Raw genomic sequence first — 12,738 nt, 5'->3', positions numbered from 1 at the left:
ATTCACGAATGTTGTCATGGTCATATTTTCTGCTGTGCTTACAGTAATAAAATAACTAATGGTAGTGCTAGGATAGCAGTGGTTTGCAAGGATGAAGTTATGAAACATTTAACTGCCCAACATTTCCACCTTTTGCTTTTATCCATGAATACAGATAGTTTGCACCATGTCCATTGTCACATGTGAGAGCATGATAGAATACAAAGCAAAGAGGCGCTTCAGTCTCTGGCTTTGATGTTCCAAAAGCCTAGGCATTTAGGACAACTTTGAGAATGTGAGGCCTCGGCATAATTATTGAGAGAAACAGGGTGGAGAAAGTGGTGGTCTTCTCACAACAGGACAGGAAAACCACTCCTGAGTTGATGGCAACAGAAACAGAGTCATGGAGGAGAGAGCTGCGGTGTAGCGGATGCTATTGGTGTCCTGCCCCTCTGCCTTGGCCTGACTTCCAGCTGCTAATACCATACTTTTTTGCCTAAAGGTTTCCTGTGGCCTCCAAGTCCCCCTTTGCCTTTCTCTCTGGCAGACTTGAAGTGCCAATGAGCTAGCACCTCCAGCAAGTAGCCTTCAACCAATGCAGATATGGACTGTAATCAAAATACTTTGGCCCCAAAACACCTGAGTAGTGTGTTTTACAATGGTTCCCAGGTCATTTTCTTATAGGTTAAGTTCCAGCTGGCCACAGTGGCATGATAATACCCCCTTTTGGCTGCTTTCCCTTCCCTGTCTCTCTCCCTAACTTCCCTACTGGAGTTTTCTGCACCTCCCAAACAAACAGTTTGTGCCAGAATTCTTGTCTCAGAGTCTACTTCTGGAGAAATCCAACTAAGACATGGCTTGGACTAGAGCACCACCTAGGCTTGGCTCCTAGACAGCAACCAGAGGTGATAACAAGGCTCAGAGATGAAAGGTTGATAATGTGGAGGGCTCTGGACCATGGGCCACAGTCAGCTGTACAGGATGTTTGTTGAAGGGATGTTGAATTGAATTAAGAAGACTTTACACTAGTGAGTTGTCTGTTTCCTAGTTGGTCCTTTTGGCCTTATTTACACTGTATTAACCACTAGAATATCCAGAAACAGGGAAATTATTCTGAATGTATAGAAGCAAGTAGATTTTAATGGTGATTCTACATGATGTTTATTTCAGATCTTCTGAAAGACTTCAAAAAGATGCCAGGAGTAACTTTGTGTTTTTTTTTTTTTAATTTTTATTAAGCCATTGAAAATATGATACAAAATGGAATGATTTCAAATTTAATTCCTTTCTGAAACTTACATTTTGCTCATTAAACTTTGTAAACCAGGTGAGATTATGAAACTGGTGGTTAAGGCTTGAAAGCTTTAATATGGCCTGTTGGCTTCAAAATGCTAGGAAACATTTTCTAGCAGTTGAAATGTCCATTATCGTCAATATTTTCCTGTATATATTGCTATATAGTATGACTCAGTAAAGTCACTGATGCTAGAGAGGTGATATTTTTTCTGTGTGTATAACATATACACAAATATGTCCTCAATGTACATGTGCAATTTACTGTTTTATTTCATTTCTTCTCCAAAGTAGAAGGGAAACTTTCTTCTGCATTTCTTTAGAAGAGAAACTCCAGGACATCATATAAACTCAGTATTCATCATCTGGACCACTCCAGTTATGATGTCAGGTAGCATAGATGAGTTTTAAAACTAGAAGATCCAAAATGAACTGAGTACCTGTAAAGTTTGTTTTCATTCCAACATCCTTTTCCACTCAATATCAGAATCTACTGAGTCAACATCAACGTTTTTGCTCGGTATAGTAGATGTTTTTATTTATCCTTCTAGATCCAGTTTCTCCTTTTCAACCCTGTGTCTTGAGAGGCTAAACTTGATAAATGTAATCAGTGGGCTCCTTTGCTCTCTGGATTCCATTTAGGTTTGGCCAGTGGGAGTCACTGGCAAGAGACCAGAGGACAATAAAAGAGTGACATAAGGATAGTTACTCTCCCAGTTCCTTCCCAGTTGTTATTGCAATTGGCCTATGCTCCTCTAAGTCACATATTCTTTGAGCCTGCCCTCCTCTCTGGCTGTGTCTATGCTCTTGGGATCACAGGTAGGGGGATGGGAGTGGAGGTGGCTAATGATGGTTTCCTGCTGTTGCTAACCCAGATAGCCTTCAGCATCCTTTACTGGTTTCCTCTATCCCTGCCCAACAACAGTTTTAAAGTTTTTTATTTATTATTATTATTAAACTCTCCTCAGTTACACAGTCTGAGTGAGTCTACCATCTGCTTCCTGCAGGGGCCAAGACTGGGAGAGTTTGCCCCTCCTCATTTGTTGCACATAAGCAGGATGAGACAATGCAATAAATGCAAATCAATTGTGAAATGAAATTATATGTTTTGAAAAAGATGGCATTTCATGAAGCAAATAAGAGTGGTGTTGGAGAACTGTTTGAATTACATGTCAAACTATTATCTAGAGTGGTTATCAGAGTTTCTCCAGTTAAAAATTAAAGAGAAAATCAACACTTGGCCATTTTTAAAGAGTGATTTTAATGTCAAAAGATTAAGATAGACATTAGACAAATATATGAATTCTTTGTCTTTTTTAAAAAAATAAAAGAGATACTTACTTTGTGCCATAAAACTGTGTGAAGTAAAGGATGCCTTCATGTGCAACCCTACTCTTTTGTCAGAAATGGTGTACCAAAAGCCACCCAGATAGAACTCAGTTCGTTCGTCTTAAGAATTAGCACATAATTACAATTATAACCTACATTTAATCAATGTAATTTTAAACTTACTTTTGTAACTTCTACTTTATTTTTAATGATTAAGTCACAATCATACTTATTTCTCTTTTGAGTGTTAAATTTTGGTCCCTACTTTAAGTGGATCAACTCTAAGTGGCTTTTCCCCAAAACCAATGATCTTTGGCTGAGAGGACCTCTGAATATCCTTGGAACTGCAGAAGGCCATTGGGAGTGGGAAACAGGATGCCTTTTCCTTACAGTATTTCTGAGAGCATCCTTTCAGGCGGATTTGAGGTTGGGCTCTGCAATCACACAGCCTGGGGTCTGGGTTTTAGATTCATTCTCTTGACAGTGGCAGGCCCTCAGTCGTGGGAACCCAAGCTGTGTCATCTTTGACACTTTTAGCCCAGGTTTCTGGCACCTGGTAAACACCCAGTTAAAGTCATCTTAATAATTTTAATAACCAGAGTTATTAATATTTATTGTGCCATTAGTCTTCTATTTAATATGTTGCTCCATTAAACATTATACTAGTCCTGCTAAAATTAAAACAGTAAATATTGCTTATGTTTTTGCCAATTTAAAACTGACTAGACTTAAAGAATAAAGGACAAGTGGAAATAAAACAGGATTTCTACCTTTCAAAGAAACTAATACATAATTCATGTAGAAGAACCAAAACAAGATGAGTAGCAAGAAATATAAAAAAGGAGAGCCTTAAAAATAATGGAATAAAAGATAAGTAAATCAATTAAAACAATAAGCATAAAAGGGAAAGGGAATCCTTTTTAAAAGGGCAAGTATCAGGTAAACAAAGTAAACCAATGTACTAGGTTCCTAATACATAAATGAAAATGGCAAAGAAATATTAATGATAAAAGAATGAATACTCAGAAAAATGCTAAATGTGAGGGAGGCAGGGGTATGGTATTACTATTTATACAAATCCAAATTCAATGTAAAATGCATTCTAATTTTAATGAGAAATGGAATTGTCTTATAAGGTATAAGGAATAATCAATAACAAAACTAAAGCAGGCAGGAACATTTTTTGTGCCTAAAAACAGCATCAAAATATAGAAAGCAAAAATTTTAAGGTAATCAAGTTTTTTTTTTTTTTTTAATGATTACCTTTAACCTATAGGAGAACTAATAATTTAGTAAAGCTCAGGACACCATTTAAAATTTATTTTGGTTATAGAATGCAGTTAACCCTACATGGTATCTATTTAAGGATTCCCCCCCCCCCTGACAAGTTGTATGAGGTCTTATAGCTATCCTGTTCTTTCAGCATCTCATTTGTATGCAAATTCTCTCATATGCAACTTATTCTCTGGTAAATGCTACCAACGGGATTGCGTGTCTCTGTACTTGTGTCCTTGTCTACCCTATTTGTTTCTTATTATGTCACTGCAGCCATCTCTGCTTTGTGTTCCAGTAATGAATTACAGGGTGGCTCCAGCAGCGATTTTTCTCATGGACGAGGAGCAGCTCTTCCGCCCTCTTCTTATTTAACATGTTGCCTGCTTACTAGAACTTTCTAAACCAAACATGTGAGAGTCCTTCTGCAGGTTTCCTTCTGTTATTTATTTATTTTTCAACTAGAAGTCTGTTTCTAACAGAGATAAGTTGTTCAACTAATTAGCGTAGCCCCTTCTCACTCCCTCCCTTGGTTCGATTTATGTGATAATGAAATAGGCGGTCAAATTACTTTGTGTACATATATATGTTTGTGTTTCTCAGTAAGGCTGAGAAACCTAATGAAAATGTCATGTGTGATGGTCGTGCCAGGAACAAATATAAATGACATATAGGCTTACATATAAATTTGCATATAAATATACACAGTGAACTTCTGTTACAAATGTATACTAAAGAATTAACCTTTTAAAAATTAACTGTATTGGGGTAACATGGGTTAAAAATATCACCTAATTTTCAGGTGTGCAGCATTATCATTCAACACCTGTGTGTTCCATTGCGTGCTCTCCAGCCAAAGTCTCGTCTCCTTTCATCTTCATATATTTGATCCCCTTTACCTGTTCGCCCTCCCTTACCCTCTTTCCCTCTGGTAACTACCATTCTGTTGTCTGTATCGATGACTTTGATTTTGTTTGTTTTGTTAGTTTATTTGGAAAAGAACAAAAACTCTATGATTTTACTCTGGTGGAACATAAAACTTTTCTTTTAAATGAAAGCATTCTGCTCTATTGGGAGTAGCTTTCCTTGGGTATGAATTTTATGAAGAGTTTACAGAATAGTAAGGCAAACAAACAAAATAGCTATAATGATATTCATTACTACTTACTACTTTTTATATCCTGTACATGCATGCTGCTGTTTAATTTTTATGATCTCTCTGTGAGGTAGGTATTGTATAGATGAGGAAGCTGAAGTTAAGTGATGTACCCAAGGGGCTACGGCTAGTAAGTGGTAGAGGCAGAGTTCAAACCCAGGTTTTCCTGATGTCAGAGCCCCTTAACCACCAGATCACCCACAGTACCACCCAGCACGGAGGCAGTGGCTCCCATGGTAGCTGGCACATGGGAATTCCACCTCTGAGAGGAATGATGACAAAGGGTTTTCAGCTTCTATGGGGATTTGCCAGATAGCCATTGGAAGTAAGGCATTCTCCAAAGAGGAAATAGCATGGGCAAAAACAGTAGCTGAAGTAGCCTGGGTGTTGAGGGACTCACCAGTAGTGTGTGTTGTTGGGTGCTGAAGAGGGCAGAAGGTAGTGAGTGTGACGAGAGGCTTCTGCATCAAGCACCTTGTCTACCCAGTGACAGAACTCTGGGATTTTCTTATAGGCGATGGGGAGCCATTGATGAGTTTGAGACTGGGAGATTAGTGTAAGGGGCAGGCAGTGGTACCATTTTTTCAGTCTCTTCCCAAGAAAATTTGGAGGCATTTGGAAAATGCTCCAGAGGCTGTCACCTGGGAGGTGAGTTTGGAGACCACATGCATCCTCATTTCTGGTCATCCACCCTCCTTGGTAAAGAAGTCCTGACAACATAGTCCCAGTAGATGTATGATCATTCACAAACAATCAACACAGTTGTATTCATAGATTATGTGCATTGAGATGTACACAAAAAGTAAATGCTAAAAACAACATAAAAATAAATGTGAGTTTGGGGAATAGGTAGAGGTGGTGGTTGCACAATATTGTAGATATGCTCAGTGCTACTGGATCATATACATTTCTAAATGGTTGGTGGTTAATTTTATGTTATGTGACTCTTCTGTCAATAAAAACATACAAGAAAGCATGAGGAGATATTCAGGTATTCTTCTCACACCTCAGTGCATTCTCTTGTAGGTCCTGGCTGCATGTGCACCTCTGTGGACTGGGCAGTGCTGACGAGGCCTGGGCTAGGGCCTGGCTGTGGCAAGGGAGAAGAGGAAGGGCTGAGGCATGGTTGAAAAGCAAGAATTGACAGGGCTCTGTAATTGAAGGCTGAGGAGTATGCGAGGCAAGAAAGAAGGAGGAAGACTCCGCATTTTCTGGTTTAGATATAGGAGAAATAAAGGTTTCCTCTTTGCTGCGGACTGGACATAGCCAATGCTATGATAATTTCCCTGTAGTTGGTGTAGGATTGGGTGGGGCTTCTTCTGGATATGTCTAGACATGAACCCAACCTGGGGATATGGATGAATGGCCCTGTTTGGATGAGGATAACTGAGGGTGAAACCTGCAAAAGCTGTATCAGATAAGGGCAAAGCAAGAGGCCAGAAGGAGGAAAACTGGGAGTGAGAGACCAGGAGCAAGTTAGGAGCAAGGCAGGAAGGATGTCACAAGCTACACTGAGAGTGGTGCAGCAGGGGAGTTACAGAGTGGGGCTCCACTCTGGTTCTTTGCACCTGAGTGGCTGGGGGATGTCCTGGGAGAGCAGCAAAGACTTATGAATATATAGACGTGGGCTTGGGAGGCAGCACGTAGAGAGCAGAAGAGGCCACTGTGGGGAACATGAACTCCTAGAGTGAGAGTGGAGCCCTGGGTAAGGACAGAAATGAAGACATTGAGAGGGATCATGTGACCAAACCCAGGAGAATGTGGAGTCATGGAGGGCTGATGGGGGCATTCCAGAAGGAAAGGAGTGATCATGTTGTTGAATGCTATGGGGACAAATAAAACAGGGACTGAAAAAGTGTCCATTGGTAAAGTCCCCGGTGACATTAGTAAAAGTAATTCCAGAGGGGATGGAGTGGAAGGGAAGGGTGTGGGACGAGGAGCTGTGCTGCTGGGGGCTGAGTAGTGAAAGAAGATGGGGAAGTAGAAACCCTTCCTGTAGAGCAGCCTGGATTCATTTGATTTCTCATCTAGTGTCCTTTCTCTTCTTCTGGTACCTCATTGGCCTAGAAAGTTCTAGAAAACATTACCATACAGAGTAGCCTGAAGCTTTGGTTCTGGTTCCTTGGATGTCTGGACATTTTAAGGAACCAGTAGAGTTTGGGACAAGTTAAGTAAGCCATTTAAGTCAGCATACCTAATGATAATATCTCTAAGGGGTTCTTTCAAGGAGTCTGCAGAGTCAGGGAGAAGCAGAGTGATGGGAAATTTGTCCCTTGGCCTCCACAACCACATTCTTCTGGTCTACATCAGGTGGCCCCTGAAGCAGGGTCCTGGGATCCCATTGCCAGCCTTCTGGTAAACCTTGCCCTGCTGGTTGGGTGTTGGGTGGAGAAATGCCATTGGCTGGTTTAGTCACTCGCCTCCACACTTTCACATCCTCTATCAGCACCTGCACACTTGAGCCGTGACCACACTACTCTTCCTGTTTATGCAGAAAGTGCCATTCAGAAAGCTGCCAGTGAGAAGGGAGAACCACACTTAGCCTCTGGAAAAAGAAGCTGACCAACTTGTTCGAGAGAGAAAGAAAAGGAGTTTGTGAACTAAGAGGTAAGATCAAGCCAGAGAGCACCAGGGCTGCCTTGGGTGGAAAAGAAGTAGCCCTTACTGTGTCCCCTTCAGGGGGACACTTGGGGGAACAGTCTGTGCTCCTCAGGGATGGGCAGCAGGGAGCACTCCAGTCTGCTTCATGGAGGTAATTGAGCCTCAGTTGAATGGCTGGGCAGACCAGGGAGGCATACTTGGAATGTGATCAAAAAAGTCCCAGAATTCATGTGTTGTAGCACGTAATGAATCCGCAAGCCAGGTATGAATGTGCTCTCACACATTTAGTATGGTAGCTAGGCGTACGGTCCTTAGGAAAGGTGTGTCTGAGCCTCATTTATCTACGTCTCAAAAAAATACCATGGCATAGCCACAGACTGGCCTGCAGTGCATGACCCCATTGGGAGTTAACAGTGCTATCTACGAATTCTTTATGCATGTATGTATGTATGTGTGTGTGTGTGTGCATGTGTGCACATGCAAATATACATAAACACATGTATCCTATAATATATAATAGCAGTATTCACCATGTTTATGAGACCAGAGAACTAATAATGTGACAAAGAATTTATTTCCTTGCTGTTCAAGTCTTAAATATATAAAGGAGAGATGATGTCTAGATGTGCATTTCATAAACCCTTTTGTTCAAAGGGTTCCCATTGACACCTGAGCTTTCAGGAGGAACAGCTGAAGGCCAGTTGTTGACTAGCACCCATGACCACACAGAAAGGCAGTAAATTCATTTCTTGAGTCTTGAGTATACACGCTAAATAATCAATTTTTAAAAAATTATAGTGTCTGCTTTTATCAAAATCATTTGCTTTTGGTGCAAAGCTGAGGAAGGGAAACTTCCCTTACACTGTGCTGTCGAGGTTTCCTTTCTCACTGAAGTGAGTTTACTACAGTGAAAGTAACACACTCACAATTCTAAGTTTTGGTTTTGTGTATGTCAACTGCTGTACCCTTGCTGTGGTCACTGCCTGAACTCGGTGTTTAGTTGTGTCATGCACATTTTTATTTTGCATTTTTTAAATAGGAAAAAAATGTATATTTCTCCTTTGCCAGACTTCTGGGTTCAAGTCCCGACTAACACTCACCATGGCTTTGCCAAGTCCCTCTACCTGTCTGCATTTGTGAAATGGGTACAGTAATTGTCTTGGCCTCTTAAATAAGAGTTAGATGAGCTAATACATGTAAAATGCTTAGAAGAGCCTGGGACATTGAAAGGGCCCAGTAAGGGTAGTGACTGTTGTTATTGTACTATTATTGCTATCGCCACATTTTGTGCAGTCAAGCTGCCAGACTTGAAGGGAAATGGTAGGAGGGTGGGAAAGTGGAAGGTGGGGATGTGTAAGTGTGTGTAGGAGGAAACACACCAGAGGTCGGAGCGATGACACCAACACGTGCAGTCTTGCCTTGCAGATGAGTGGTGAGCGGAAGGCTGGGAAGAGAGCTAGGGCACCTCCCTGTAGTCCTGCTTGGGAGAGGAGCGGGCACTGGAGCTCAGTGGGCTCCACGAGCTCCTACACATCTCAATGTCCCATGCACAGGAACTTAAAAAGTAGATACGTGTAACTGTGGCATCCAGATAATAGGAAATGACACGTGTTTAGTGCCTCTCACCTGTAAAGCGTGTGCTTGCATATTACATATCTTCTGTCATGTCATTGCATCAGATTATTTGTCAGCATGTATTTTTTAGAGGAAAGGTTGATTGCTGGCCTGAGAGTGCAGAGCTGGGATGTGGTAGAGTTGGTATTTGACTGTCTTCAGACTCTGCTACTGGCCCCGTGCATTGCCTCTGCAGTATGAGTGGGGTGGTAGTGAAACACGACCAACCAGGAAGCTGAGTGTCAGGAAGTTAAGGAACAAGTTCAGAGTCACACTGAGAGTTAAAGGTGTGGCGAGGAGCTGGATGCTGGTCTCTGAGTTCTAGACCCTTCATTGTACACTGCGATTCAGAGGAAGAACCCCTCGGCTTGCATCCTGCCTCCTGAAGCCGATAGCTGTAGGGCTCCTCCAGTAAATCACTTTATCTCCCACACTTCAGTTTCTTTATCTGTGAACTGGGTGTAGTAACCCATCCTACATAGTTCACAGGGTTTTATGAGATTTCAGCAAGACTACATGTGTAAAATGCTGTTATTTATTTCTTATTCATGTGGTAAAAAAATGGTGAAAGTGACTTTCAGTAAATGCAAGTTAAAAGAAAAGGGAAAGTACAATGATGTTGGTTCCTAATGATATTAATCATTAAGCAAGATTTCACTTATTCTTTTAAATGGCTGCTTTGTACTCTCTGATACGAATACTTCATAATTTGTTTCACCAGTTGCATATATGGAAAACTAATTTATTTACATTTTTAAAAATATTCCAAATCGAACTGCAATGACCATCCTACAAAACCTTTAGTGCAATCATCCTATCAGGTCTTTTAATTTTGCAAACTTGATAAGCAAATGGTGGTATCTCTTTTTTGTTTTTATTTGCTCTTCTGTGGTTATTGTTGAATGGATTCCAAGCATTTTAAAACATAGTTTTGCAAGAAGCTAGAAACATTATCCCTCATCCAGAAAACAGCCCAAATACATGTTCCTTTTAAAATGAAGTAGCACCATTTTTCTCATGATTAAAATACAAGCAAGGTATTCGCATACAAATATAAACCTATTATATAGCACCTTGCACAAATATTCCTATTTATAGCTTTTATCGGTGCTAAAAATGGGGTTATAATGAATACAAGACAAGTAAACTCCTGCAATAATAACTAATAAACATGACAATGTGATTTATTGCTTTTCCTCTGCGATAGCCTGTTGACAGATTTCTCTTTATGGAAAAAGTACCATAGTTTAAATCTCTATCATACGGCACTTGATTCAGTCAACAATATGTTACCAATTAGGTCCTGCTGAAACTACCAACAGGCGGTAGACCAGGAACACGTTAAATAGGATGGCAATCAGATAACTGGTAAAATGCTTTGTGGCAGCTTTCTCAGGAACAAGGGGGCAATGCTGAGACAGACAGTGGATAACAAAGAGAGAAAGTGTAAAGAAAGCACTTACTTTTCTCCATCCTGAAAAAAGAAATTGTTTCAAGTTCTCTTAAAAGCACACAGTGGGTATGTGTGAGTCCATGGTTGTATAGGTCCATATCTGCTGCCCCTCCTTTACCTGTCCACCCTCTCAACCTCTTTGATGATAAATTTGCAAACTGAAAGGCATTCTGTTCCAAATCCTCTTTCATGTGAACTCGGTCATCATGTCCCATCGTGTCATGTGTTTTAAGATTTCACCTTTCTCCCAAGATTTCACCTTTCTCCTAAAGTTGACCACCATGAGAGAGAATTCTTGTTGGGTGAGATGAGACTCTTATTTTCCTCTTTGAATTTGGCTGCTCAGTGCTCCTGAGAGAGAGAATCCAGACTGAGAGAGAGAATCCAAACTGAGCTGTGCTGGACAAAACTGCAATCTCGTGGAACACTTTGGGAGCTATGTAGGCTTGAAGTAGAGCAGCAAGCAAGGAGATCAGAAGGCCAGGCACCCAGAACCAGCTAGGACACCATTAAAAACCACTGTAATGGAACCGTGGGCACAGTCCGGGCCATATAATCTGGCCACCACTGTAACAGACATGACCTAAATTGTCCTTACATTGGGGCATCACTTATATAATAGACAGAATCCCAGAAAGGAGAGAGCGATGATCTACATCTGGGTCATATGTCTGCCCCCGGGAACAGTCCAATCCATCCATTTGACTTCAAGCTCTACATCCCAAAGCTACGCAGAGGGAGGTACCCCCAAAAGAAGACTGGAATGGTAATAGGACAAGGTGGATGGTTGGGATATGGCAGGAAAAAGGACAAAGGTCTTCCACATGGTTACTGCAGGGCAGTCGCCAAGTGGAGGCCAGTCAGTTATAAATGGGTGGTTTGTCTGTGTAGACAGATGAACATCAGGGAGAATTAGGAGACTGAGACTCCTGCAATCTCATTCTGGTCACTTGGCTTCTATAACTGGGAGCAGAGCATGAGACCAAGGGCTTTTTAAGGACCCAAGCAGCAATATGGGACTCAATTCTGCTTCTAAGAAATAGGTACTGTTTACCCAGCTCCTACTCGATCCAGCATTTTACAGCCATTTTCTGAGTCCCCTCAACAGCCCTGCAGTATAGATATTACATAGTCCTTTTACATATGGAGAATGGAAGCTCTCAGAGGCTCAGTGACCCTCTAAGTGTACATACAGTTAGACATGGGATTCACACCCAGATTACCTAACTCTAGAACCTTTCATACCAGTTAGCCTTGGAGCGATACTGAGCTCTAGCTGCATAGCAGCAGCATATGTGGTATTGTCTCAGTCGAAATCCATTTCTCCCAGGACAACACTGTGTGTAAGTCAGTGAGAAAGTGTATGTGTGTGCATGAGTGCTCCAGGCACACATAACCAGGAAGAATGCTGAGAGGAAAGTTAGGGGCTCAGAGGAAAAACATTCCATATGTTGAAACTTTGCCTGGGCTGTCCCTGTTTCTAAATACCATGACAATATTTTTTGAAGCAAAGATCAAAGGACATATGGTCTGAGTCATGGGTTAACAAAGGGAAAAATATTTGAAATTGAGAATAACTGGGACAGTTTGAGATGTGTGGCTACAATCGTTCCCAGAGCACCTGGAAATCATGGAGTTCTTTGGGAAACACTTTGAAATGCTGACATATTAAATCCCAATCTCCAAACAAGGAAAGATTTTATCAGCAGAAATTCAGACAGCCTTATACACTGGCTATGTGACCCCGTAGCTGTGAGATCTCATGCCCATGAAAATAACAAAGGTGTTGAAATCTGATTGTATAATCCATAAAAATCATTACAAATAATAAGAGAATTTTTTATACAAAAATAGATCATTTTTTATAGCAGAAATACTCAGTAAGAAAATACAATGAGAAAAAGGATGTAATTCACAAAAGGCACTGCAATTTTAATACCTAGAAAAGACCTTAAGAGAAAACACATGAGACCTATATATTAAAAATATCTACTTAGGGATATAAACATATAACATACACTATGTGGAGAATAGATAAGGA

The 12,738-nt window shown here is 40.9% G+C and overlaps 1 protein-coding gene across 8 annotated transcripts in view; it reads left to right on the top strand.

Annotated features, from left to right (window-relative positions):
- Positions 1 to 7,477: 7,477 nt before the first annotated feature.
- The window catches only part of AFF3 (AF4/FMR2 family member 3), a 500,129-nt gene continuing 494,868 nt past the window's right edge, over positions 7,478 to 12,738 (top strand). For 6 of the 8 annotated variants that reach the window (XM_016157239.2, XM_016157237.2, XM_016157241.2 and 3 more), the window contains exon 1: positions 7,478 to 7,636. The gene's annotated coding sequence lies outside the window, so the exon portion shown is untranslated. The remainder of the gene's footprint in view (positions 7,637 to 12,738) is intronic. The other 2 variants (XM_016157243.2, XM_016157242.2) reach the window with 1 other exon arrangement.

Source organism: Rousettus aegyptiacus, unplaced genomic scaffold, assembly GCF_014176215.1.
Source record: "Rousettus aegyptiacus isolate mRouAeg1 unplaced genomic scaffold, mRouAeg1.p scaffold_m13_p_7, whole genome shotgun sequence".
Taxonomy (NCBI): domain Eukaryota; kingdom Metazoa; phylum Chordata; class Mammalia; order Chiroptera; family Pteropodidae; genus Rousettus; species Rousettus aegyptiacus.
Note: the sequence above shows the minus strand (reverse complement) of the source record. Positions and strands in the feature narration are given on the sequence as shown.